Source organism: Cervus canadensis, chromosome 21 (genome assembly GCF_019320065.1).
Source record: "Cervus canadensis isolate Bull #8, Minnesota chromosome 21, ASM1932006v1, whole genome shotgun sequence".
In the NCBI taxonomy this organism is placed as follows: Eukaryota; Metazoa; Chordata; class Mammalia; order Artiodactyla; family Cervidae; genus Cervus; species Cervus canadensis.
In genome coordinates, this window is record NC_057406.1 from 49697629 (window position 1) to 49723090 (window position 25462).

Here is a 25462-nt window from a genome sequence, read left to right on the forward strand (position 1 = left end):
GTTTCTCTTGGTGGTGGACTTGGGCCTGGTTCCACTTTCAGTCTCATTAGCTCATTAGGTTAGAATGGGGATGGGTGGCTTCTGACTCATGTTTCCAGAGAGTCCAGAAAGAGGAGGTGAGGTAGGAGGCCCGCAGGACAGACTACAGGCCTTTGGCTGGTGTCTCTGAATCTCTAGAGAGAGCCTGGGTACCACATGCTGGAAAGTGACTTCACTGTTTCTATAGATCTTTCCCATATCCTATTTCTCTTGGAACACATAATATGATGGTGGTAGGGGTTGCTCTGCTCCCTGTTTTGCCAAGGAGGACTAGAAAGTCAGAATCCTATGTGATGTTCAGTAGGATGAGGGGAGGTCTTAGAATCTGCATTTTTTTTTTCATAAGAGTGCCAGGGGTTTCTTGCATGTGTGATCAGTCATGTCTAACTCTTTGTGACCCCATGGACTGTAGCCCACCAGGCTCTTCTGTCCATGAGATTTTTCCAGGCAAGAATACTGGAGTAGATTGCCATTTCCTATTTCAGGGGATCTTCCCGACCCGGGGATCAAACCCATGTCTCCTGTGTCTCCTGCATTGGCAGGCAGATTCTTTACCACTGTGCCACCCAGGAAGGTGATTCTTAGGTTGAAATAACTCTGAGAAACTGGTCACATCTTGGGAGGGTGGCAGATGAATCAGGAGACCATAAGCTCCATGATGAGTTTCAGGTGTGTCTTTTGTCGTTACTGCTGCATCTCCACCTGTCACATTGCAGGTCCTCAATAAAAACTTGATGAAAGGATGAATGAAGACAAATTTAGGTATCCAGCCTCTTGGATACTACTGTTGGGACCAGCCCAACAGTGAACTGACCTGAGGGAGTGGTGCAACAATTGGTGTAAGGGCCTTAGACTTAAGAGAGGACAAGGTTATGCTCTTGTCATTTCAGATGATGGACAACACCATTGGATACCAGGAAGACATGTCAAAGAAAGGAAAGAAGAGGACATGGTTTGACATCGATCCTCCTGGAGAGCCGCCAGTGATGGGGATAACAAGACTGACGATCAGCAACCGCCCCGAACTGGCTCCAAGGAGCAGCAAAGCCAAACTGCCCACTTGGGGTCAACAGGAGAAACTGACCATTGAAGGGGAAAAATTGGTCAAAGAACAGGGACAGCCTTTGACCTCAGCTACGTTGTTCTAGCCTATGTTGTCTGTGGTAACTGCCGCAGTTGGTGCCAATCATACTTTTTGGGCATATGTGCCCAGTCCTCCCCTATTAAGACCAATTACATGGGAGGATTCTTCTGTTCCAATTTTCATAAATGACTCTTCTTGGTTACCTGGACCTTTTGACCCAAGCCTTCCTTTAAAACCAGAAGAGGGCCAGCAACTTTCAAATGTTAGTGTTAATTATACTGTGGGAACAGATCTTACCCCTATAAGTATGGGAGCAGAAACTCATTGTTTTAAAAGAGGATTACAAAGTTGGCTATCTATAGTTAAAGAACCTCAAGTGAACAAAATTCATTTTTTCTTGTTAGAATCATTTTCCTTTAATATCACAGGAGAAAATACTACTATGTTTCTGCCCCATCTACCTAACTGTATTATTTCTGTAAGATCTGGAATAGAACATTGGGTACAATGGAAATTATGTAAAGCTAATACTGGACATATTATGGCCAATACTTCTGATGGAGAAATTATTGATTGGAGTCCCAAAAGAGATACTCTGGATAAAAATAATAACTTGGATTTGCCTATATTGTTAAACAATACTTGAGACTCCATGAATAACATTGTTAATAGTTCTATATATTGGCATGGAGGGAGTTTCTCCCCTCCCTTACCTCAATTACCTAATATGCCTTTACATTCAGAATTGTGGAGAATATCAGCTGCCTTCCAACTCATAACAGCATGGAAGGGGCAGTTTAATTCGACAGTATCCGGTCATTCCTTACGTTTTGATAAAAATTCACCCCATTGGATTAAAGCATGTGTTCCTTTACCTTTCATATTTTTGATAGGACCTACTTTTTATAATGCCTCTTGTGGGTTACTTACTTGTCGAAATTGTTCCTTTTACGCTTGTATCAATTCTTCTCTCCAATTTCACAATGACTATTCTGTTTATATTCTAAAAACCAGATCTGGAGTATGGCTTCCTGTGAAAATGAATAGACCATGGCAGGATAGCCCCACAGTCTATATTGTAGAAGAAATCCTTAAGAAAGTGTTAAAACACACTAACCGGCTTATCGGGCGGTTAATTGCTGCCATTTTAGGAATTATTGCTGTAGCTACTATAGCAGCGGTAGCAGGAGCGGCGTTCCATCAGAGTGGACAGACCGTGCGCTTTGTGCAGGAGTGGCATAAAGACTCTGAGGTTCTCTGGTCTACCCCAAGACAAATAGATGGAAAATCAGCTGCACAAATGGCTGACTTACAACAGGTTCTTATACTACTAGGTGATCAAGTAATATCTGCAAAAACAGATTCATAGTGTGATTGGAGCATTACTTCTTTTTGTGTTACTCCTCACAAATATAGTGAATCTTCATTTCATTGGGACAAAGTTAAACAACACCTCTTAAATCAAAGTAATCTATCTCTGGATATTAATAACCTAGAGCAAGAGATTATGGAAACTTTCTCTCAGAAACTACACCTTTTGCATGGATCTCATCTACTGGAAGCAGTAGCAGATGGAATTTCTCAATTAAATCCCACTCCTCGCTTGAAAACTATCGGAGGATCAATGGCTGCTTTTATGTTAATTTTTATATGTCTTTTTTTCTGTTTCTACATAGTCTGGTGGCGAATCACCAAGAAAGTCAATGGACAACAACAGCAATTAGCGACTATTGCTTTGGCTTCTATGATCAACAATAATCACCAAAAAGAAGCTTAAAAAAATAAAAAAGGGGGATATGTAGGGGATATGCTATGCACAGGCCTGTACTATAGTTAACAGGGCTTCTTTGAAAAACAAGAATGACTTTCTCATCACCCCCAGGCAAAGGGCTGGGAGCAGTAAAAAGTATATCATGGAAAAACATCTTGAAAACAAGTGTTGAAGTACTGATGTGACTGATGGAAAAGCATTAGTGACTGTTCTTGTAACCAGAGCCTTGAGGAAATTGCTGAGAAAGGTTGTCACTAGCGGAAGAGCTAAACAGAGTCATGAAAGTCCTGAAGGTTTGACATTGAGGACTGTGCATTGTATATCTTTATCTGAGATTGTAAAAAACAGATATCTCTAGAGCATGTACAAGGAAGTAGATGTTAGCAATAAAAAGCACGCAAGGATTAGGATCTGAGCTTTTGCCTGCGAGCAGCATCAGCTCCTTGATCCCCACCTTATTTCTGAGTCTTATTTTTCCTTATTCTTCTGCGGCACGGTTCCCTCAGGTTGGTTCATTGTTGGGCTGGTCCCAACATACTACTTCCCCTAGTGCCCTGGAATAAACCTAGAATGAGCTCATATTTTTCTATGCTCAGTGCCGACAAGGTAGGAAATAACTACCGTTAAAATCTCCATTTAGGACTTCCCTGGTGGTCCAGTGGATAGGAATCCTCTGGCCAATGAAGAGGACATAGGTTCAATCCCTGGTCCGGGAAGATCCCGCATGGCGTGGGGCAACTATGCTTGTGTGTTGTAGCTACTGAGCCTGTGTCTCTAAAGCTTGTGCTCTGCAACAAGAGGGTAACTCCTGCTAGCCGCAACTAGAGAAAGCCCATGCACGGCAATGAAGACTCGGTGCAGCCAAACAAACAAAAACAAACAAACAAAACCCCTCAGACCCTCCATTTAGAAACATTAACTGAAGTTAAATGACTTGCCTAAGATTATAAAGATAGGAAGGAAGCACTAGAACTAGCATTTAAACTCAGGCTCTTAAATATCATACTCTCTTGTTTTGCTCACAGAGAATAACTATTCCATGTCAGGAGATTTCCCATAGCTCAAATCATTCCCCATGAAACAGAAAGTCTATTCCATAGATATTTAACGTAACAGTTAACCTGATACCCAGATATGAGTCCTGTCATTTGACACCAATGTTATAGAAAAGTTCCACTCCGCTTCATAGCCTATTTGCTCGTATTGAAGTGCCAAACTAGATTGCAGGAGAGCAATGTATATTGACCTTGAATGTTGACTTTACTAGTGAGCACACATCTGTTTTTGTTAATGGGGATGAGGGCAATCAGAGTGAGCTGCCAGAAGCAGACATTCCTGACGTGGAATTCTCTCCCAGTCTGTGAAGTGTTATCTATCATCCCTCGGGCTGGAGAGCAGGTTGTCAGTTTAGACAGTGGCCTGTTGAACCCAGAAGCTTCTGGACTCTTCTGTTCTTTCAAAAGAGGCCTTGTTTCTTCAGGGCCTTCAGCTGAAGTTGAATCTTAAAGGAGATGTGAGATTTCTGTGGAGTGACTACTTCAAAAGGACCCCAAGCAGGCTTGGAACAGTAAAAACAGCTCTGTGGGAGTCCTATCTAAACACTCCTTTCTTTTCCAGCAACAGATTCCAAGTACAGGAGCTGACCTCTTTTCTGATCTGCCTTCTCAGGGTCACGTCCCCCCCACAGCTCTCCTTTGCCCACTTTTGTATCCACTGCCCCAGCTCTAGCTTGTGTGGGGGAGGGGCGGTTGTCCATGTTGGGAATGGTTTCCATTTCCTTCCTTGACTGACATTCTTTTATAGACCACGGGACACACACATTGCACGGGCAGTGTTGCCTTGTAATGTGTTGGGCATTAGCAGCCTTCATGTGTTCCCTTGCAAGTTCCCCATTTGTCTTCCATGCAGGGCAGTTGGCCCTTATCCTGACTGACCTCTGTTAGACAGGCACGGAGGTCAGTTAGCAGGTTTTGTGGGGACTTGGCTTTTTCACTCAGCTACCTTACCCGAAGTGTTAGGCACAAGTCCAGCTCTTTGTGATCCCATGGACTGTAGCCGGCCAGGCTCCTCTGTCCATGGAATTCTCCAGGCAAGAATACTTGAGTGGGTAGCCATTCCCTTCTTCAGGGGGTCTTCCCAACCCAGGTCTCCTGCATTGCAGGCAGACACTTTACCGTCTGAGTTACCAGGGAAGCCCTTACCCGAAAGAAGAGTTGATGACAGGACTACATGCTCCTTGGAGGCAAGCAATTGTGACTGGGTTTGGGATCCACTCCACCACCCCAAGCGATTAGAACAGTTGTTGATTCGTCGACTGACTAAAACTGTATCCCCTGACATTTTGGTAGAAAGTGAAGCTTTTTCAGAGAGCAGTGTATGAAAAAACAATGGAGCTGTGAGGTGTGAATCCAGACAGTCATGACAGTAAGTCTGCTAATGAGGTGGTATTCATAGTCTGATTTTATATTTCTTTTCTAACTCAATAAAAATGTGATTTTTTTTCTTGGTTACAAAAGAAATATGATGACTTATGGTTCAATAATTCCATATGTAATTTCTTAGGCTTTTGACATTTATATCCTGCTATGAATAGTTATACTATTTATCATCTGAGATATCTGCTCATTTCACTGGGAGAAGCTTTTTTTTTATTATTTTTATTTTTAAAAGCCAGAACATTTATTGCCCAACTAATTGTTGAAATCCTTAAGAGGAACTGGATGTTTCAACAGCTGCTTGCTTGGGTTTAGGTGTTGTTCTTGCATGGAATCTGTGCCTGAATCTGAGGTATAAAATTTTTAGGTGCCTCATTCGACCAGTCCCTGTAGTATTTTGTCTTTTAGCTTTAGCATTCCAGTTATACTTTCTCTTTCGCTTGGTCGGATAACCAAACTTACCGCAGGTCAATTTCTTAAGGTGGTAGGCCTTCGAGCTGCAGCAGCCGAGACCAAAGAGTGGGAGAAGCATTTTGAAATGCATGTTACCTCTGGTCATCCCAGCCATGTCCCTTCACCTCTCTATCCTCTACACACCACATAAAAGCTTTCCCAAATTATAACTTGGTCAAATCAAAGGAACTAGAGGTTTGCATCTTGGGCAAATAACAGGTAGTTAAAGATATGAGCCAGAGGGGACCTGCACCCACTCTGATGCCCTTGAGGTAGCTGGACCTGAATAAGCTATGTCTAAGTGTGAGAATTGGGCATGACCTTCAAGGTCGTGGGAATCCAGATGGACTTAACTCTTCCTGGAGCTTCCCCTGCCTAAGCTTGCAGGGCAATGAGCCATCAGCACTGAATCTCATGCCTTTACACTGCAGAGGTCCAGATTCTCCACCACCCTGGAAGCTAGGACAGATACCTGGTATTGAGCTTCCTGCCTATTTTGTCCTTTGGGGCACTCAGATTAGATTTAATTTAATGCAGAAAAATAAGGAAATACTCATATGTACTCTGAGTGTGGTGTAAGAATTTTTAACTGTGAATAATATATGAAAGAAAAAGTCAACCTCAATTTCAAACAAATTAAAATTTAAATGAATTTTTTTTCTCCCCTGTTAGATTAATGCTGTGCTTAGCTGCTCAGTCATGTCTGACCCTTTGTGACTCACGGACTGTAGCCCACCAGCCTCCTCTGTCCATGGGATTCTCTAGGCGAGAATACTGGAGTGGGTTGCCATGCTCTCCTCCAGGGGATCTTCCCAACCCAGGGATCAAACCCAGGTCTCCCACATCGTAGGCAGATCCTTTACTATTTGAGCCACCAGGGAAGGCCTGGTGGAAGTTAGATTAGTAAAGAGATTTTTAAAAGCTCGCGCTTGATAGTGAGTGAAGGTACAGTGAAATGGGTACACTTGTCTACTTTCATTAGCTATCTAAATTGATGCAATCCTTGGTATCATAATTTTGTAATTATTAAGAGGCTTAGGGACTTCCTGGTTGTTAGGGAGTCCAGTTGTTAGGACTCTGTTCTCTCACTGCAAGGGGCACGGGTTTGATCCCTGGTCGAGAAACTAAGATCCTGCATGCTGCATAGCTAAAAAAAAAAAAGTACTTATTAAGAGTCTTAAATTTTGACCCAGTAATTCTTCTTTCACCAATTGATTATAATTAAATAATCAGAAATGTGGATAAGTATTTATGCACAAAGATATTCATGGTAGTGTTTATAGCTGTAATAAATGTGATGTAATGATTAGGTAACAGTGTGGTTCTAAGAGCAAGAAAATGGTTAGATAAATGATGGCAGATCAAGATTTAATATTGAAGTAATCATTTAGATTTTTAAAAAGTTGCCATGGTTCCCTCCCAGATGAAATTAGATGTAAACATGTGTACAAGCCAGCTCTGGCTGCGTAACAAACCACCCCAAGATTAAATGGCTTAAAACATGCTCGAAATCTGTGGACTGGCTAAACAGTTCTTCTGGTCTGGGCTGACTGGAGCTGAATGGTTGAAAATGGCCTCACTTACGTATTCAGGATGGCCAGAACAGTTGTGGTCTGTCATCCTCTAGGTCAAGATTGGGCTATTCTAAATGCTCTAGAGATCAGTTCCTAATGCACAAGCACCTTTTAAGTCTCTGCTTAAGTTATATTTGCTAATGTCCTATGAGCTAAAGTCAGTCATATGGCCAAGCCCAGAGTCTAGATGTAAAAAAACAGACTCAATCTTTTTTTAAAAAAATTAATTTATTTTTCCTTGGAGGATGATTGCTTTACAATATTGTGTAGGTTTCTGCCATATATCAACATGAATCAACCATGGATATACATACTGTCCCCTCCCTCTTGAACCTCTCTTCCCACCTCCCAACCCATCCCATCCCTCTAGGTTATCACAGAGCACCAGGTTTGGGCTCCCTGCATCATACAGTACATTTTCACCGGCTGTCTAATTTTACCTGTGATAATGTACATGCTTCAGTGATACTCTCTCAGTGCCTCCCACCCTCTCCTTCCCCATCCCGTGTCCACAAGTCTGCTCTCTATGTGTCGCCTCTGCTGCCCTGCACGTAGGTTCCTCAGTACCGTCTTTCTAGATTCCATATTTATGTGTTAATATACAATATTTATCTTTCTCTTTCTGACTTACTTCACTGTGTATAACAGGCTCTAGGGTCATCCACCTTATTAGAACTGAGTCAAATGCATTCCTTCTTATGGCTGAGTAATACTCCATTGTGTATATGTACCACAATTTCTTTATCCATTCATCTGGTTGACATCTAAGTTGGACATGTCCTATGGATGTTAGATGTCCTATGGACATCTAAGTTGCTTCCATGTCCTAGCTATTGTAAATAGTGCTGCAAGGAACATTGGGGTGCATGTCAGACTCAATCTTTTGATTGGGAGATCTGCAAGATATTGTGGTCATTAAAAAAGAAATCACCAAGTGTGATTTACTTCAGCTAATAAAATGTGAAAGCTTTGAGGGCAGAAGCTTTAAGACCCAATGAATGCTTTACTATATTCTCCTTTCCTTCCTACAGTGTATCCAGATGCATTTAGAAGGTAGCTGCTCTGTTTGCCTCTGTTCCAGAGCAATCAAGGTGAGCACAGTTTTCATGCCAACCTGCACTGGGCTTGTGGTTTGAATGAGAAATAAAGCTTTGTGATCTGAAGCCAGGTAACGAAGCTGAGGTTTTTGTTATTGCCACAAAACCTGTCTATCCAAACTAACATGAAAATTGTGCAGGCATTAAGGTGATAATTTAAAGGAATGATTATTTATATGGGTTCATTATAAAATTCTATATAAACCAGAAGGCTATAAAGCTGGTATACATTTGTATATGTTCAGTTCAGTTGCTCAGTTGTGTCCAACTCTTTGTGACCCCGTGGACTGTAGTACGGCAGGCTTCCCTGTCCATCACCAACTCCCAGAGCATACTCAAACTCATGTCCATTGAGTCAGTGATGCCATCCAACCATCTCATCCCCTGTTGTCCCCTTCCCCTCCCGCCTTCAATCTTTCCCAGCATCAGGGTCTTTTCAAATGAGTCAGTTATTCACATCAGGTTGCCAAAGCATTGGAGTTTCAGCTTTAGCATCAGTCCTTTCAATGAATATTCAGGACTGATTTCCTCTAGGATGGACTAGTTGGATCTCCTTGCAGTCCAAGGGACTCTCAACAGTCTTCTCCAGCACCACAGTTCAAAAGCATCAATTCTTCGGCACTAGCTTTCTTTATAGTCCAACTTTCACATCCATATATGACTACTGGAAAAACCATAGCTTTGACTAGACAGACCTTTGTTGGGAAAGTAATGTCTGCTTTTCAATATGCTGTCTAGGTTGGTCATAACTTTTCTTCCAAGGAGCAAGCATCTTTTATTTATTTATTTATTTTTATTAGTTGGAGGCTAATTACTTCACAAGCAAGCATCTTTTAATTTCATGGCTGCAGTCATCATCTTCAGTGATTTTGGAGCTCCAAAGAATAAAGTCTGTCACTGTTTCCTTTGCTTCCCCATCTATTTGCCATGAAGTGATGGTACTGGATGCCATGATCTTAGTTTTCTGAATGTTGAGTTATAAGCCAACTTTTTCACTCTCCTCTTTCATGTTCTTCAAGAGTCTCTTTGTAATTCTAAAATTTTCAAAACAAGCAAACACATAAGCACACATCCTGGAAGGAGATATATCAGAATGTTAACGGTGGGACTGCAGGTAATTTTCTCTTCTTTCTGCTGTATATTTTCCAGATTATCTATAATTAGCTTGTATTACCATGGTAGAATATATTATTCTTTCCAACCACTATCCACCCACCCCCTGTCCATTGTCAGGTGATTTACTGTGCCTCCTATGGGGAGATTTTATATCTTCATCTCACTGGATTTGGTTCAGTCATGTGATATGCTTTGCCCGATGAAATGTGGGTAAACATGGCATTTAGCATGTTGGAGCAGAAGGTTTATGACTCATCTTGAGTTCTGGCCAATGCTCTTGCTCTTTCCCAGACATGACCTATGCAGAAGCTGTTCTTTCAGCCTGGATCCTGAAATCAGAAGACAGAACAGAGCCCAGGGTGTAAGATAACAGAAGTATATATTTGATCCCAGTTCCTAGCCCATAACTCCTAAAACGCTTGGAATTCTCTTAGTGATAAAAGCACTGGTGTGAGTATCTTTTGTTCTTACATTTGGTCTCTGACCCAGGTTCCTGACACAGAGCTTCTAAATCCCTTGGAATTTCCTGGGTGATAGCAATGTCTTTTGTTCTAATGCGGTGACTCCTGGTGGGTTGAAGGCTGATCACCAGAAAAATCAAGAAATGATTAGAAGCTTGGAATTTTCAACTCTCTCCCCCATTCTCCAGAGAAGGAAGGGGCCTGGAAATGGAGTTAATGATTGGTTATGCGTATGTGATGAAACCTCCACAAAACTCCTAAAAGTACAGGGTTTGGAGAGCTTCTGGGTTGGTAAACACATGGAGGTGCTGGGAGAGAGGCACCTAAAGAAGGTACTGAAGCGCCTCACCCCTTCCCAGACCTTTGCCCTATTTATCTCTTCCCCCAGGATGTTCACCTGTATCATTTATCATATCCTTTTATAATAAACAGATAAATAGTAAGGGAACTCCTTTCCTGAGTTCTGTAAGTTGTTCTAACAAATTAATCAAGCACGTGAAGGGAAGGGTAGAAACACTTGATCTGTGGATAATTGGTCAGCAGCACAGATGACAAGCTAGACTTCTAACTAGCATCTGAAAGGGTGAGGGGAGGGGTTGTCTTGTGGGACTGAGCCCTTAGGTTATAGGCTCTGACACTATTTCCAGGGAGATAGTGTCAGAACTGAGTTGAATTGTGGGACATCCAGCTGGTGTCATAGACCTGTTTGGTGTGGGAACACCCTCATCCCCACTTCTGGTGTCAAAAGTGTTGTGAGTGTGGTTGTGGTTGAGAGTAAATAGGAGACACACAGGAGGAGGACTGAGTCTTTCTTACCCACAGGGCCTGGTGAAAGTCACAGCCTAGCTCAGCCTCCAGATAGCATGAGGAAGAAATAAACCATTGTTGTAATAAGTCCCTGATATTTACTTACTAAGAAAATTCCTTTTTTTACTTTCAAAGACATACATAAAGATAAGGCCAGCTGTGAGTCTCAAGTCACCAAATTCTAAGTCTTGCCCATAAAAGATACTGCTTTCTTCTTGTTCCCACACCATCTTTCTTCCTCCTTTGCTTTCAGTGACAAGGTGTACCAGGGTTGTCATGCCTTTGGACCTGAGAGGAAGTAAAAAGGAGCTTATCTCTTCGTCAGTGTGAAACATGTTAGGACTTCCCTGGTGGTTCTGCTGCTGCTAAGTCACTTCAGTTGTGTTCGACTCTGTGTGACCCCACAGACGGCAGCCCACCAGGCTTCCCCGTCCCTGGGATTCTCCAGGCAAGAACACTGAAGTGCGTTGTCATTTCCTTCTCCAACGTATGAAAGTGGAAAGTGAAAGTGAAGTCATTCAGTCGTGTCCGACTCTTCCCAACCCCATGGACTGTAGCCTACCAGGCTCCTCTGTCCATGGGATTTTCCAGGCAAGAGTACTAGAGTGGGTTGCCATTTCCTTCTCCCGCTGGTGGCTCAGTAGTAAAGAATCTGCCTGCCAAGGCAGGTTCAACCCCTGATCTGAGAAGATCCCACATGCCAAAGAACAGCTAAACCCATGAGCCACAACTATTGAGCTTGCGCTGTAGAGCCTGAGAGCTGCAAATACTGAAGCCAAGGTGCCCTAGAGGCCATGCTCTGCAAGAGAAGCCCCACCGTGAGAAGCCCGAGCGCCACAACTAGAGAGTAGTCCCAGCTCAGCGCAACTCCAAGACCCAAAACAGCCAAAAATAAATAAATAAAATTATTTTTTTAAAAGAAGACGTACTTTAGCCCTGGTAGAGAGTATGGCATGATTTAGAAGTCACCAACCAGCAATGAATTCTCATCATTCCAAATTAAAATAAAATTATTTCACCCAAAACCCAGCCAGGGATGTTCATAAATCACACATACAGGGGTTGATCATTTGTACACAGTATACTCAGTTATTCAAATAAAATGTGGCTTTCTCAGTTTCCTACAAATGATTCAACCTTCCTTATGAGCCCAGTCTGCTGAGTCACAAGGAATTTATGTTTAAGTATCTCAACATCCCCTCCCTGTCTTCTCCCAGATTACCTGGAAGTAACAAGGGTTTGCTTGTTGTCCTGTGGAGGTGGGCACGTGGAGATTCCGATCCCAAGCTGCTCCTTGGCTCTTCATTGACTTTGAAGAGTGATTTCCCCTTGTACCTTTACTCCTCACTCTGCTAGCAACCTTCTGCAGACACCTGGGGCTAGAATACACCAGGTCTGCTCTTTCTCAGTTCATCAGGGGCTGGGATCTTCTTAGTTAATTTGCCTCTTCTCAGCTTTCTGAGGTTGTGTATTTCTTTGAATGGGATTTCCATTTGATTCCAGCTCAGGTGGTCTGCCCTATAGTTCCATTTTGGTCACCCTCTGCTGAGCTTGCCAGCAGCACCACTGACTACTTTCTGTGTCTTTCACTGGCCCTGGAGGGGGGGCGGGCACACTTCTGGATGACCTCCGTGCCAGATGGGAGCTGGGGACAGCTGGGTTTAGCCATGTCCCTGTGACAGCCCAGATTGGTAGAGGGGGGACTCGGTTTCATTCCAGCTGCTGTCCTTGTGCAGAAGAGAAGGATGTGAGCTAGACTTCCTGCCTTTGGCCTTGGGTGAAGGTCAGGGAAGAAAATGGGTCATTGACCAAGGATCAGAAGGGAGGGCTCCCTGGACTCCTCAAACTGAAGCAGGATTCTCTTCTGTTTCTCTAAGAACCATGCTCGGGCCATGTTTGGGAACATATTTCCCATCTGTTTTTCATTCCTCCAGCACAGAATGTGGGAGGCCAGCATCACACAACATTCCCTTCTCACTCCCCAGATGCCTCTGAACTCCCTTGAATTTTTTGTTCCTATCCATGCTGAATTACTTGAATGGCTCCCAGCACACACCATGCTATTTTATACTTCTAAGCCTTTGCCCATGCTGTTTTCTCTTCACAGATTGCCCCTTCTAACCCCCACTTCTACTCAGACCCCAAGACACTGCATAGGATTCTTCCCCCAAGCTGCTCGCTTGCCTCTTGGCAATTTGTATGATGAACTTCTTCAGAGAGATCTGCTGTGTGTGTCTTCATCACAAGACTCTGGGGTGCTGAAGGGAAGGTATATTTTTAATAACTGAGGCCTCTTTTTAAATATTTGTTTTATTTATTATTGACTGCACCTGGTATTAGTTGTGGCAGGCTAGATCCAGATCCTTGACCAGAGATCAAACTCAAACTCCCTGCACTGGGAGTGCAGAGTCTTAGCCACTCAACCACCAGGGAAGTCCCTCATCTGAAACATTTTTATTTTCCTGAGGCATAGAAAAAATGCTCAGTAGATGTTGGTTTAAAAAATTTAAGCCTCTGGTTTAAAAATATTAAACCTCTCTCTCTACAGAGAGACATGGTTTCTCTCTGTATTTCTTACAACTGCATGTGAATCTACAATTATTGCAAAGTAAAAAGATTTAGTTAAAAAAACACTCAACTTTAATGTACAGCATCAGTTATTCTCAAAAGCTCCCTAGTTAGCCCCTGGGAGAAAAATCAGAGTCTGGAAGAAGTCCAGGGGCTTGATGAAGTCGCTATTTCCAAGTGTGGGGGTGGGGGGATTCTATGAACACTAGTAGTTGAGTGCCCTGTATCCCACTTGCCCTCAGAACTGTCAAGTCCTGAAGGGCTGTGAGTTGAGGGACTAGCATCTGCTAGCACACACAAATGACAATACCTATTATAAAAGGCATCTTTTCAGGCAGATTAATTAGGAAAAGTGGTTTCCTCTAGGCTTTGTAGGCAGATAGTGTCTGTGTGAGGAAGAAAAGTACGGGGTCTTCTCTTCTGGGTGCTTGCACCTATACAAACAGACCGAAAGAGGAATAAAGACCAGTTTCAGTACCACCCTCCCCCTGTCTTGCACATGTGTGTAAGGAAGGCCTGACCTGAATACTGCCCTGGTCTGAGTATTCACCATCTCACTTCAAAGGCCTGACAGCTATAGTTCCATCCACTTGGGGTGTTTGCTTATGTTGAAACATTACTTGTGTGTGTAGCAAAAACTTATTTATTGTTAATTTTTAAAAATGAGTCAAGGTAAGTGAAGAGTTACTGTGCAGTTCACTCATTACAAAAGTTAGTTCATTTTCCATAAAAATCTCCTGCCTGGAGTTTGTTCCTAGTGAAAATCATCTATGCGGGGATTCTTTTTTCCCTGCAGGATGAAATGAGGATACCCCTTTATATGTGGCCCTCCAGGACTTTGTTAATCAGGCAGGAGATGAGTTTTCAGTAAGATTAAAATCTGCTGCCTGAAGTGGGGGGTGCAATCATGGACTGTCAAAATCCCTTCTTAAAAAAAAAAAAATCCCTTCTTATATGTCTATACATGTTTGTTGTTCAGTCATTAGTCATGTCTGACTCTTTGTGACCTCATGGACTGCAGAATGTCAGGCTTCCATGCCCTTCACTATCTTCTGGAGATGGCTCAAACTCATGTCCATGGTGTCGGTGATGCCATCCAACCATCTCATCTTCTGCTGCCCTCTTCTCTTCCTGCCCTCAGTCTTTCCCAGCATCAGGGTTTTTTCTAATGAGTCAGCTCTTTGCATCAGGTGGCCAAAGTATTGGAGCTTCAGCTTCAGCATCAGTCCTTCCAGTGAATATTCAGGATTCATTTCCTTTTGGATTGACTTGCTGTCCAAGGGACTCTCAAGAGTCTTCTCCAGCACCGCAGTGTATTCATGTCTATTTTGTCTTGGATTTCTTTTTCACGAGGCTGTGAGCTCCTTGTGTGTTCTTCACACCTGTGTGCTGTCACGCCAAGGTGGCATAGACACCCACTTGACCGGTGATATGCAGCAGAAAGTAAAGCATGGTTTCCTGGGGAAGCCTCCACACAGAGAGTCTAGAGAATGTGTCAGTACCTGGGCTTCCACAGTGGCTCAGTGGTAAAGAACGTGCCTGCAATGCAGGAGATGTGGGTTAAGTGAAGAAGTCCTTGGACAGCTTTTACCATAATGCCTGGCTAATAGCCATGAGTAGTGGTGTAATAGCGAGGCTTCCTAGGTGGTGCTAGTGGTAAAGAATTCACCTGCCAGTGCAGGAGACACAAGACACTTGGGGTTCGATCCCTGGGTGGGGAAGATCCCCTGGAGGAGGGCATAGCAACCCACTCCAGTATTCTTGCCTGGAGAATCCCATGGACAGAGGAGCCTGGCAAGCTATGGTCCATGGGGTTGCAAAGAGTCAGACATGACTGAAGTGAGTGAATACGCACACACACATAAGGATGTACCCTGGGTCTACACCATTTAATAGAGAGAATGTGTGCTTGACCAACCAAAGTTGAGTGCACCCTAGAGACCGTTCCGGGGGAAGGACCCCACTCTGTACTGCTCAAAAGATTTATAGGAAAAGCATAGCACAGAAGATCTGGCACAGCAGGTAATATGGGGGCACTCCTGGTTAAAGAAGCAGTCTGGTTGGAAGACAGTGCTCTAGAGCTCAGCCGCTGCACAAGACTTTCTTCCTCTGGTGGACACAGACCCGCTCAGCCAGCTTTTTGCCAAACTACCGAGGGTGTGGCTGGGGTTTGTCTTGCCTCTGGCACCAAGTAGGTGATTGGGCACTCAGTATGCGTTGAGTGAATAGAACTATTAATGTTAGGAGGAGAAGGGGATGACAGAGGATGAGATGGTTGGATGGCATCACTGACTCAATGGACATGAGTTTGAGTAAGCTCTGGGAGTTGGTGATGGACAGGGAGGCCTGGCATGCTGCAGTCCATGGGGTCGCAAGGAGTCGGACATGACTGAGTGACTGAACCGAACTGATTATCGTTAAGGGGAAACTCATGTTGATTTCATTTAAATTTGTTCTCCTCCCACATGGCTAGCTGTGGTAAGGCCCCTTAGGGGTAGATGAGCTGGGCGGGGTAGGGAGATTTACTGTGCCTGTCCACTTCACAGGGAAAGGAGTGGGCCAGTTAGCTATGATGGGTTATTTTTGTACCTAGATCCCTACAATGGAAACCAAGTGAACTTCTTTTTCCTGCCGGGTAGAAGACATAGCTTCTGGAGAGGCATGGGTGCAGAGGGACCAGGCGGTGTGTTTTCTGCTCTGCATCACAGCTTGGGCAGAGCAGCCCTGCTGTGTCCAGGAGAACCTCGTGACCATTCTGGATGAGTTCTAGTTAGGTATGGCAGTCATGAGGGCACGTGGCAGCCATATGGAAACCGTTTGGTGCTCTTTTGGAGATAGGTGAAGGGGGAGAAACAACCCAGGGTCCATCAGGAAGATGGGTTTCTATAAGCTCTGAAGCCCCAGCAACCCTAGAAGTTCCAGATCTGCTATTCTGGGCTCAACATGAAGCAGGATGAGGCTCTGAAGGGGGAGAGTGGGTGAGAAGAGTCGACATCCCCGAATGGCAGGCTTCCACAGTTGCAGTGATCAGGAGGGGTCACATTTTCTGGGGTCAGGGAAGGCAGGGCTCAGTGTGAGGGATCCTGGCCACAGCCAGCTGGCAAACACAGGGTGGAAGGAGCTGCATTTTCTTCCATGAGCAGTAGGAGCCACTGCAGCTTTAGAAGGCAGAAGTTGTGCTTCTAGCATGGGCCAAGCCTATTTTTTTCTCCCTCAAATTTAAGAGACTCCCAGGGTGGGATGATTCTGTGACCTCCCGGTGATGGCTGGGTCCATGGACTTGCCATGGCCTTCTCTGCTGAGGGACAACATGGCCCACCTATGACTACTGTGGTTACTACTACTAATATCTGCTGCTACGGTGGTGCTCAGTCGTGTCTGACTCTCTGCAGCCCCATGGCCTGTAGCCTTTCAGGCTCCTCTGGAATTTTCCAGGGAAGCGTACTGGAGTGGGTTGCCCTTTCCTACTCCAGAGGATCTTCTGGACCCAGGGATCAAACCCAAGTCTCCTGTGTCTCCTGCACTGGCAGATGAATTCCTCACCACTAGTGCCACCTACTAATACACCACTACTCGTGGCTATTAACCAGGCTTATGGTAAAGGCTGCACAAGGGCTTTTCCCCTTAACCCTCAAAATAACTCTATGAGGTAAGTACCACTGCTTTAGGAATCTGAAGCTTAGTGAGGCCATGTCAACTGTTGAAGATAAAACAGCTTAGGGTGGTATAGCCTGGATCTGAACTCAGCCCACAAGCTTCACTATTAATTACTCTGTTTTGCATGTGCCTCAAATGTCTCAACAGTGTTGCAGCCAAGATATCTTCCTTCAGAAAGTGCTATGTGGCAGGAGTTGCATTATCCTCTTCACCTCTGTGGTCCCAATGCCTAGGCCCACAGCTGATACTAGGTATGTATTTGGGGAATGAATACAGAGGTGTGGATGTAGCAGAAAACCACAGTCTGTCCTGAGCCTCTTTTGTGAAGTGAGCTAGGAATTGTATTCCTGTATCAGGTCAGGGGAAGGAAGCCGAGGTCTATCAGGTTATTCATGCTTTTTTGTATTTCAAATTCAAAACAAGCATTGTTTTATGATCAGAATGAATTATCCTGACATTCTATCACATCTTATCAGACTCTTCTTTATTCAAAACATTGTTGGTACTATTACTTAATAAACTGGAGCAAGCAATAAATTCCACTGGTCTACAGAGACTAAGGTTGGGTTCCCAGTACCAAAATGATTTTGATTATTGAGTTGGCATATACCCCTAAACATTCCTAAATCAGTGGTTGGCAGCAGCAAGATTCTGAGAGAAAAAGAAAAAAGCAGTGCACGCGTGCACACACACACACACACACACACACACACACCCATCCAGCAGCTTCAATGCATCTTGCACGTTAATGGATTCCTTATGGATTGCATGGCTGTGATTGTGAAAGAGGACAAAGAACTAGAAGCAACCTTATTTCTATAAACAAAAAAAAAATTCTTTTTAATATTCCTTTGAAAAGTCATTTTTTTCTGAAAAGAGTAGGAAAAAAACCCTAATATAATGGAACTCTTAAAAATGTGTGTCGGCAACACAATAGGAAACCAGAATAAGTGGCCAGGCAACCACATGAAGCCAATCACAGAGTAAGTTCATTTGTGCTCTACCAGAGGGTTGAGAAAACAACCAGGCGGAGGGAGAATGCCAACTCATAGTAAGATGGCCTGGAATCGGGGCAGGGGTGCAGAAGGGGAGTAACGTTCCAGAATTCAAAACAACAGACTATTCCTATCATAGTCCTAAAATCTGTACAATGAAACCTGTTTATATTATCCTCAAATTAATTGTTCGCTGTTGAGATTTCAGAGTCCTGGCCAGTGACCCACCAACAATTTCCTTATTCATAACATTTTCTTTTCTCAGCCCCTTGAAAAAAATAACGAATGAGTCTCTCCGTTTGTGAAGCTGCTCTGCAATGTTCCTTACGTCATGGGGGCCGGGAGGTCATCTTGGGACACTGGATGCAACGGGGGGCGCTTGGGCCGGGAACCAGGGGGTTTTGTGACTGTGAGGCAACTTCTGATCCCATTAGCTGATGGTTGACTGACATTTTGGAACAAGATTTTGCGAGAGGCTGGGGAAAGAAGGAAAAGGAGCATGGGAAGGAGGCACTTAAAGGATTGAAAAAGCAGGAATGAACTGAGTGCTCCCAGATTCAAGGAGAATTTTATTATTGGACACAGATCTGTGGTGAGCTTTCAGCTGGGATCTCAGAGGCCCAGCTTGAGGGGCATCATACAAGTTTTCTTAGCGTTTTCCTGACCTTACCAAGCAAACTGTGTCCATGAGAAAAGACAAGTTAACTTCTCATATAAAAATTGAGCAGCAATGTATACAGACATAATGGGGCAGCCCTTCCTAGAGCGTTAAAAGTGGTATTTTAGAAAAAATGAAAGGAAGTACAGCTTCACATGCATGGAACTTGTTTATCAGAGATGTGACATAAGCTAAAAATAACCAGTATCATGAAAGATTAATCTAGATTCCTTGGTGCTAGGTTTGTAATAATTTATCACTGGAAGTGAAGGACTTCAGGGGATGTTCTTAAATTTTCATCAGTATTCCTACCAGAGGCAGAATATTGGTTGGGTTGAATAGAGTCTGACCGAATGTTTAATTTCTCATTGAAAACAGTAATTACATTTTGAAAGATCTCAGGAAGCTCCTCTATCCAAAATGTGTTGGAGGATTAAAAAAAATAAGAAAAGGCTTTGCAGACAGTGCACTCTGAAGCCCACTTGCACTCTGTTCTGGTCACTCTGGGCTGTGGGACCTCGGTTAAATTACTTAACCTCTCTGAACTTCCACTCAATGGTATAAAGACAAAAAAACATGTGCCTAACAAGGTTTATGTGATGAGCATGTGCAATCATATGTGTAAAAACCTAGTGTAGGGCCTGGCACATAGTAGGTTACCAATAAATATTAGTACCATTTATTTTATTTTCTTTCTTTTTTTTTTAGTACCATTTATTTTCTATATCTTTGTTTTCACTCCTGCCCCACCACCTCCTGCTCTCTGGTTCTTGAAATCTTTTCACCAATGACAGAGCCTTTTCTTGCATGTTTAAAAATAGGGAATTCCCTGGTGGTCCAGTGGTTAAGACTCTTTGCTTTCACTGCCATGGCCTGGGTTTGATCCCTGGCCAGGGAACTAAGATCCTGCAAGCTGTAAAAATAAAACATAAAATATTGTAATCAGCACAACATAGCATAAATATATAGCATCACATCACTAAGTACTGCACCATATATTTCATCTTGTTTAATCCTCAAAACAATCCTATGACATAGGTACCATTATTGACCCATTTTACAGGGAAAGAAACCAAATCTAAATAGGGTTAAACACTATTTCAAAGATTTATTGCTATATAATAAAGACCCCAAAACTTGGTGGCTTGAAGTAACAACTATTTTATTATTATATCTCATGATTCTGAGTTGACTGGGCTCAGCTGGGCAGTTCTTCTGCTCCATGTGATGTCATCTGCCCATGATGATGTGCATTTATCTGAAGACTCCATTTTCCTAGAACATCCAAGATAGCTTGCTCATATGGCTGGCAACTGGTGCTGAATGTCAGCTAGGAGCACAGCCAGGACTGCCCATCAGAGTACATCCCGTTCCGCCATTGCCTTTCTTGGGATGGCTGCTGGACTCCAAGAAGGAGCAGTGCAAGAGGAAAAAAAATGGAACCTTCCAGTTTGCTTAAGGCCTAGCCTCAGAAGTCTCATAATATTATTTCTGCTGTGATTCAGTGGTCAAAGCAGTTACAGGCCCAGCAAGGTTTAAGAGAAGAGGAGACACATTTCACCTCTCAGTGGTGGGCTTCCCTTGTGGCTCAGTTGGTAAAGAATCTGCCTGCAATGTGGAAGACTTGGGTTCAATCCCTGGATTGGGAAGATCCCCTGGATAAGGGAAAGGCTACCCACCCCAGTATTCTGGCCCAGAGAATTCCATGGACTGTATAGTCCATAGGGTCACAAAGAGTCAGACACGATGGAGCAACTTTCACTTCACTTTGGAAGGATTGGCAGGGAGGGAGGGAGTTGATCACAGCCATGGTTGGAGACTATTTGCCAAAAATACTTTGCCCAAAGTCACAGAGCTCGTAGGTGTCAGAGTTAATATTCCATGTGCTCAGCCACTAGGTCACACACATACATGTGACAATATACAATTAAATGCCAAAGTCTGTGGAAAACATGGTAAGCACAATATCATTTCAGAGGAGAGATCATTACAAAGTCAAGAACTCTAAAAGACCCTAAACTGAAAAAATTACCCCTTTTGTGCCCCTTCTCCCCATGTGATATAGAATGAATGTTATTTCTTGAAATGTCACAGAGGTTACACATGCTAAAATAAATTCTTTATAGATTTTTACATTTCAAAATTCTGGATACATTAACTGCATCTGAGGTTTGTGTGTGTGTGTGTGGGGGGGGTGGGTGGGTGTGTGGGTGTGGGTGTGCGTGTCCATGCATGGTCAGGCAGGGGCGGGGGGTTAGAACCCTGACTTACAAGCACTCTGAACACTGCTCAGCCTGCTAAATAGACTCCTCATCTTCAGAGGTGTCCCAAAGTAGCACTGAGAACCAGATTACAGAGAAGGAAGATCTACATGAAACCCAGGTGCAGCTGTGTAAACTCTGTTCTGCCTTGGCCTTGCTGAAGGTAGATGCCTAGGGAGCCCTGTTGGGCGCTGGGTAGGAAAGATACTGCTTGAGGATCTTCCCAGTGACTGATCTGGGAACATCCAGGTTTGCACCACTCTTAGCGAGTTTCATTTGGAAAGGAGTTGACAAGCATAAAGCACACACAGTCATCATAACCCTTCTTACAAAATTTTCCAGAGAGTTTATCAACCTAAATCTGTCTTATATTACCTATCTACCAGGACTTCCTAGGAAAGACAAGGACTTGGGGACTTTTTTGAGTCATTCTGAGCAAGCATCATCTTTAGATTATTCTCTTGCTAAGGTGGCTTCTGTCATTTTCATTTGCAAAACCTTTTCTCTTTCTTCATATTTGAAAGAAACCCAGTATGACTGTTGTAATTTTTTTCATGCAAATTACAAATATTTAGAATCCCTGTCAAAGGAATGAAATAAAAGCAGATGTTTTTCCCTTATGCTGGCCCCAAGTAATACCACATTAGAAAACAGAGAGTATTTTCAAGTCTCCTTAAAAAGTATTTCAAGAAAATAAACATTTGTTGGATGCAAACAAGAACAGAATATGGCATTTTTTAATATGAATGTAGAATTTAGAGCTAAGGAGCCTAAGGCCCAGAGAGACTTGAGTGACTTGTGTAAGGTCACAGAGTGAGTTTACAGCCAATTCAGGATGTGAACTCAGTTCTCCCCAACTCAGCCTGATGTTCTTTCTACACTCTATGCAGTAGATGGGATTGCAAAGACGGCCCTGATATTTCATGCCTTCCCATGTTGACATCTTTGAAATATAACTTAGCAGGTCCTCTCATCACTTCTGGAATCTGGGTCAGTATCACATGTAGTAGAATGGTGGGATGATGTGGTAGAAGTGATGGTATACCACTTTGGAGCCTTCATCTCAAGAGTTCTTAAGTGTTTCCACTTGTTCTATTGGGATCTTACTAACACCATAAGGACAAGCCTACACCATCCTGGTAGAGAATGAAAAGTCTCAGGGAGAAGATCCCAGTTACTCCAGCGAAAGTCAGACTAGACAACAACCAGTCAACCAGGATATACGACAGAACCTAACCAGAGAATCAGAGCCCACCGCTGATCATGAACGAGCATAGCTGAGACCAGAAAAACTACCCAGCTGACTCATGAGCAATAAAATATACTTATTTTTTAAGCACAATCTAGCAAACCTTTTTTTTTTTAAGGGCTAGATAGTGAATATTATAGGTTCATGAGGCCTATGCTCTATAGTAACTTTCTTCTGTTTGTTGTTGTTGTTGTTTGACTGACTCGTGTCTGACTCTTGTGATCCCATGGACTGGAGCCCACCAGGCTCCTCTGTCCATGGGATTTCCCGGGCAAGAATACTGCAGTGGGTAGCCATTTCCTTCTGCAGGAGACCTTCCCAACCCATGTCTCTTGCATTGGCAGACAGATTCTTTACCACTGAGTAAAGTACCAGAAAAGCCCTCGGTTTATTGTAGTGTAAAAAACAGACAAACATATAAGGCAGATAACATGTAAATTAACAGGCACAACTATGTCCAAATAAAGCTATATTTACAAAGACAAGTGTCTGGCTCACAGACTGTAGCGTGCAGACCCTTCATTATAAGTCATTGACTTTGGGACGATTTGTTATACAGCAAGAGTCAGCTGATACACTGATTTTGACTTCATATCCCAAACAAAGAAAATTACCAAAGTAACTGCGAAAGAACTTAGTTGTAAAGATAAAAGGGAGGAGTAGAAGGGAAATATCTCCATTTTTTTGAAGTTCACAATTTACCTGTAAAGTCTGTCACCAACCTTTCTCATTTCAGTTTAGATATTGCTGTCAGACAGCTGTTATTCCAGCCCTAACAAATAGGGTTTCTTGGGGATAGCCAAACTACTGGGGGACAAAATGGAACATATTATGGTTGAAAACTCAGTTTTTAAGCTTGATTCTGGATTCCAACCCAAACTGAAACAGAGATGTGGAGAGACCTTTTTTTCTTGAAAGTATTTTACTTATTTATTTATACTGGCTGCACTGGGTCTTCGTTTTTGCACATGAGCTTTCTCTAGTTGCGGCAAGCGCAGGCTACTCTTCATGGCAGTGTGTGGGATTCTCATTTCAGTGACTTCTCTTGTTGTGGAGCATGGTTCTAGGTACAAGGGCTCAGTAGTTGTGGCACGGGGGCTTAGTTGCTATGCAGATTGTGGAATCCTCCTGAACGAGGAATCAAACTCATGTAGCCTTAACCGCTGGACCACCAGGGAAGTCCCTGGAGAGCTTTTAAAGCCATATTTGGGCCCCTCTGCCTAGTTCTCCTCATTCTCGTGGTCTCTATAGCATTGGTTCTTCTGACCACATCTTCCTTGAAACCATCTCTTCCCTTGGCACCCATCATGCTCTGTGCTCATTTCTTTCATCTCTGGTCTATCAGCAGAAACTCCCTACTCAAGAGTTGTTTTTCCTTTTTACATTTTGGCCCTGAGCAACTTTTTCTTTCTGTTCTATATCAGTGGGTCTGAGGTCAAAATATGTATCAGAATTCCTCATAGAACCTATTTAAAGTTTGGAAGCATAATAGTCATGATTTGAAAAAGCTCCTCATGTGACTTTGATGGACACTCTGGTAGCATTTAGTATTTTCCAAAGATAACCCCTAGTATTTCCCATCTCACATGCCCTCCCACAATGTGACTGTGTCATCTTACCCATCAAGAAGTAGACTCTGTTTCTCAGCCTCTTGGATGTGGTTAGGTCCTGCCAAGCTTAGCAGAAGTGACACTGCCAGTCCTGGACACGGCCCTTGACTGACCTGGTAGCTTTACTCCTGCCACTTGTAAGAAGTGTGACCGGAGATCCTGAGACCACTGTGATATGAGAAAGCCAAGTCACATGGAGCAGCTCAAAGGATAAGACCTCATGTGTAGAACACTGAGGCACTATGTGTAAATGAAGAACCATCTTGAAAGTGGCTCCTCCAGGCCCAACCATTAAAGTTAATACCAGGTGGAACAAAACTATATAGCTTAGTCCTTACCAAAATCTTGGCCCACAAGATCATGAGCAAAATAAATGATTGTGTTAAACATTAAGTTTGGGGTAGCTGTTACACAAAAATAAGTAAACCAGACCAACCTCTCTCCCCATGCGTACATACAACCGTGTGAAGAACTATTGCCCTATATTGTCTACCTGGCTTATATGGTTCTATAACCATATAACTGACGATGGGTTGATAGTTCAGAAATCATCTCACCTCTTTCCTGAGTTCTGGACCTGGTATTTATATAGATTTACATAGGAGTCCTACTGGCAATACACTTCAAATGCTAGTGAACTGAACACATCATCTCCTTTTTTAAAACTCCTGTTCTCTTTTGCAATTAATTGCTCCCGCTATCTACCAAGTCACCTTGGAGTAATTTTTCACTCTTCTCTCTTATCTGGGGCAGCCAGTAAGTCACAAAATCCTCTTTTTTCTCTCCATTGTCATGGTTCTGGTTAGTTCTGTGTCACCTCTCAGCTGCATTATGATGGTGGCCTCACATGTGGTCTTCTTACTTATCCTTTCTTTCCTCCACCTTCCACATGATGGCCAGAGTGGCCTTCCTAAAATGAGTCGCTTCACACTTCTCACTGTGGCAATCAACACCACTCATTGTTGAAGAACAAAGTAACTCCTCCTTTACAACTCCAAGCTACCTGGTCTATCAGCTCCCTTTCAAGGACTCTCATTTCCGAATGAGCTCTTTTCTCAGCATAAAATGGCTTTGTTTTTCCTTTTCACATGTAGAAATTCTTTGTATTAATACATGCCAAAACTCAGTTCAATGTTCACGCTCTCCTGGATGCATTTTCTGGTTGCTCTTTTGCCCAGGGCTGCCTCTTACAGCTGTCCAGGATGTGTACTACACAACTGTAAGGACAGCTGTTCACAATGACTACAGTGTGAATTGCATCTCCTAAAGTTATATATATATATAAAGTTATATCGTCATAAGTAATTTTTCCTTCTCTGCACAACTTCAACATGGTTCTTTATTTTGTTTCCTTAAAAATCACTTCTGTAATACCCACTATATGCCAGGCACTGAATAAAGACCACAGACGCAAAGGTATGTTATCAGGTCTCAGTCTTGAGTGACTTAAAGTTAGGGTAAACAGACATATAATGAAATGTATGTTATTTACAAAAGACTTTCACCTCCACTTTATCTTTACCTTATTTTTCTCCATTTTGGAGTTGGCTGAGAAAAGAAAAGAAAAAATGGGAATTCCCTGTCAGTCCAGTGATTAGGTCTCAGTGGTCTCATAGTAGGGGCCCTG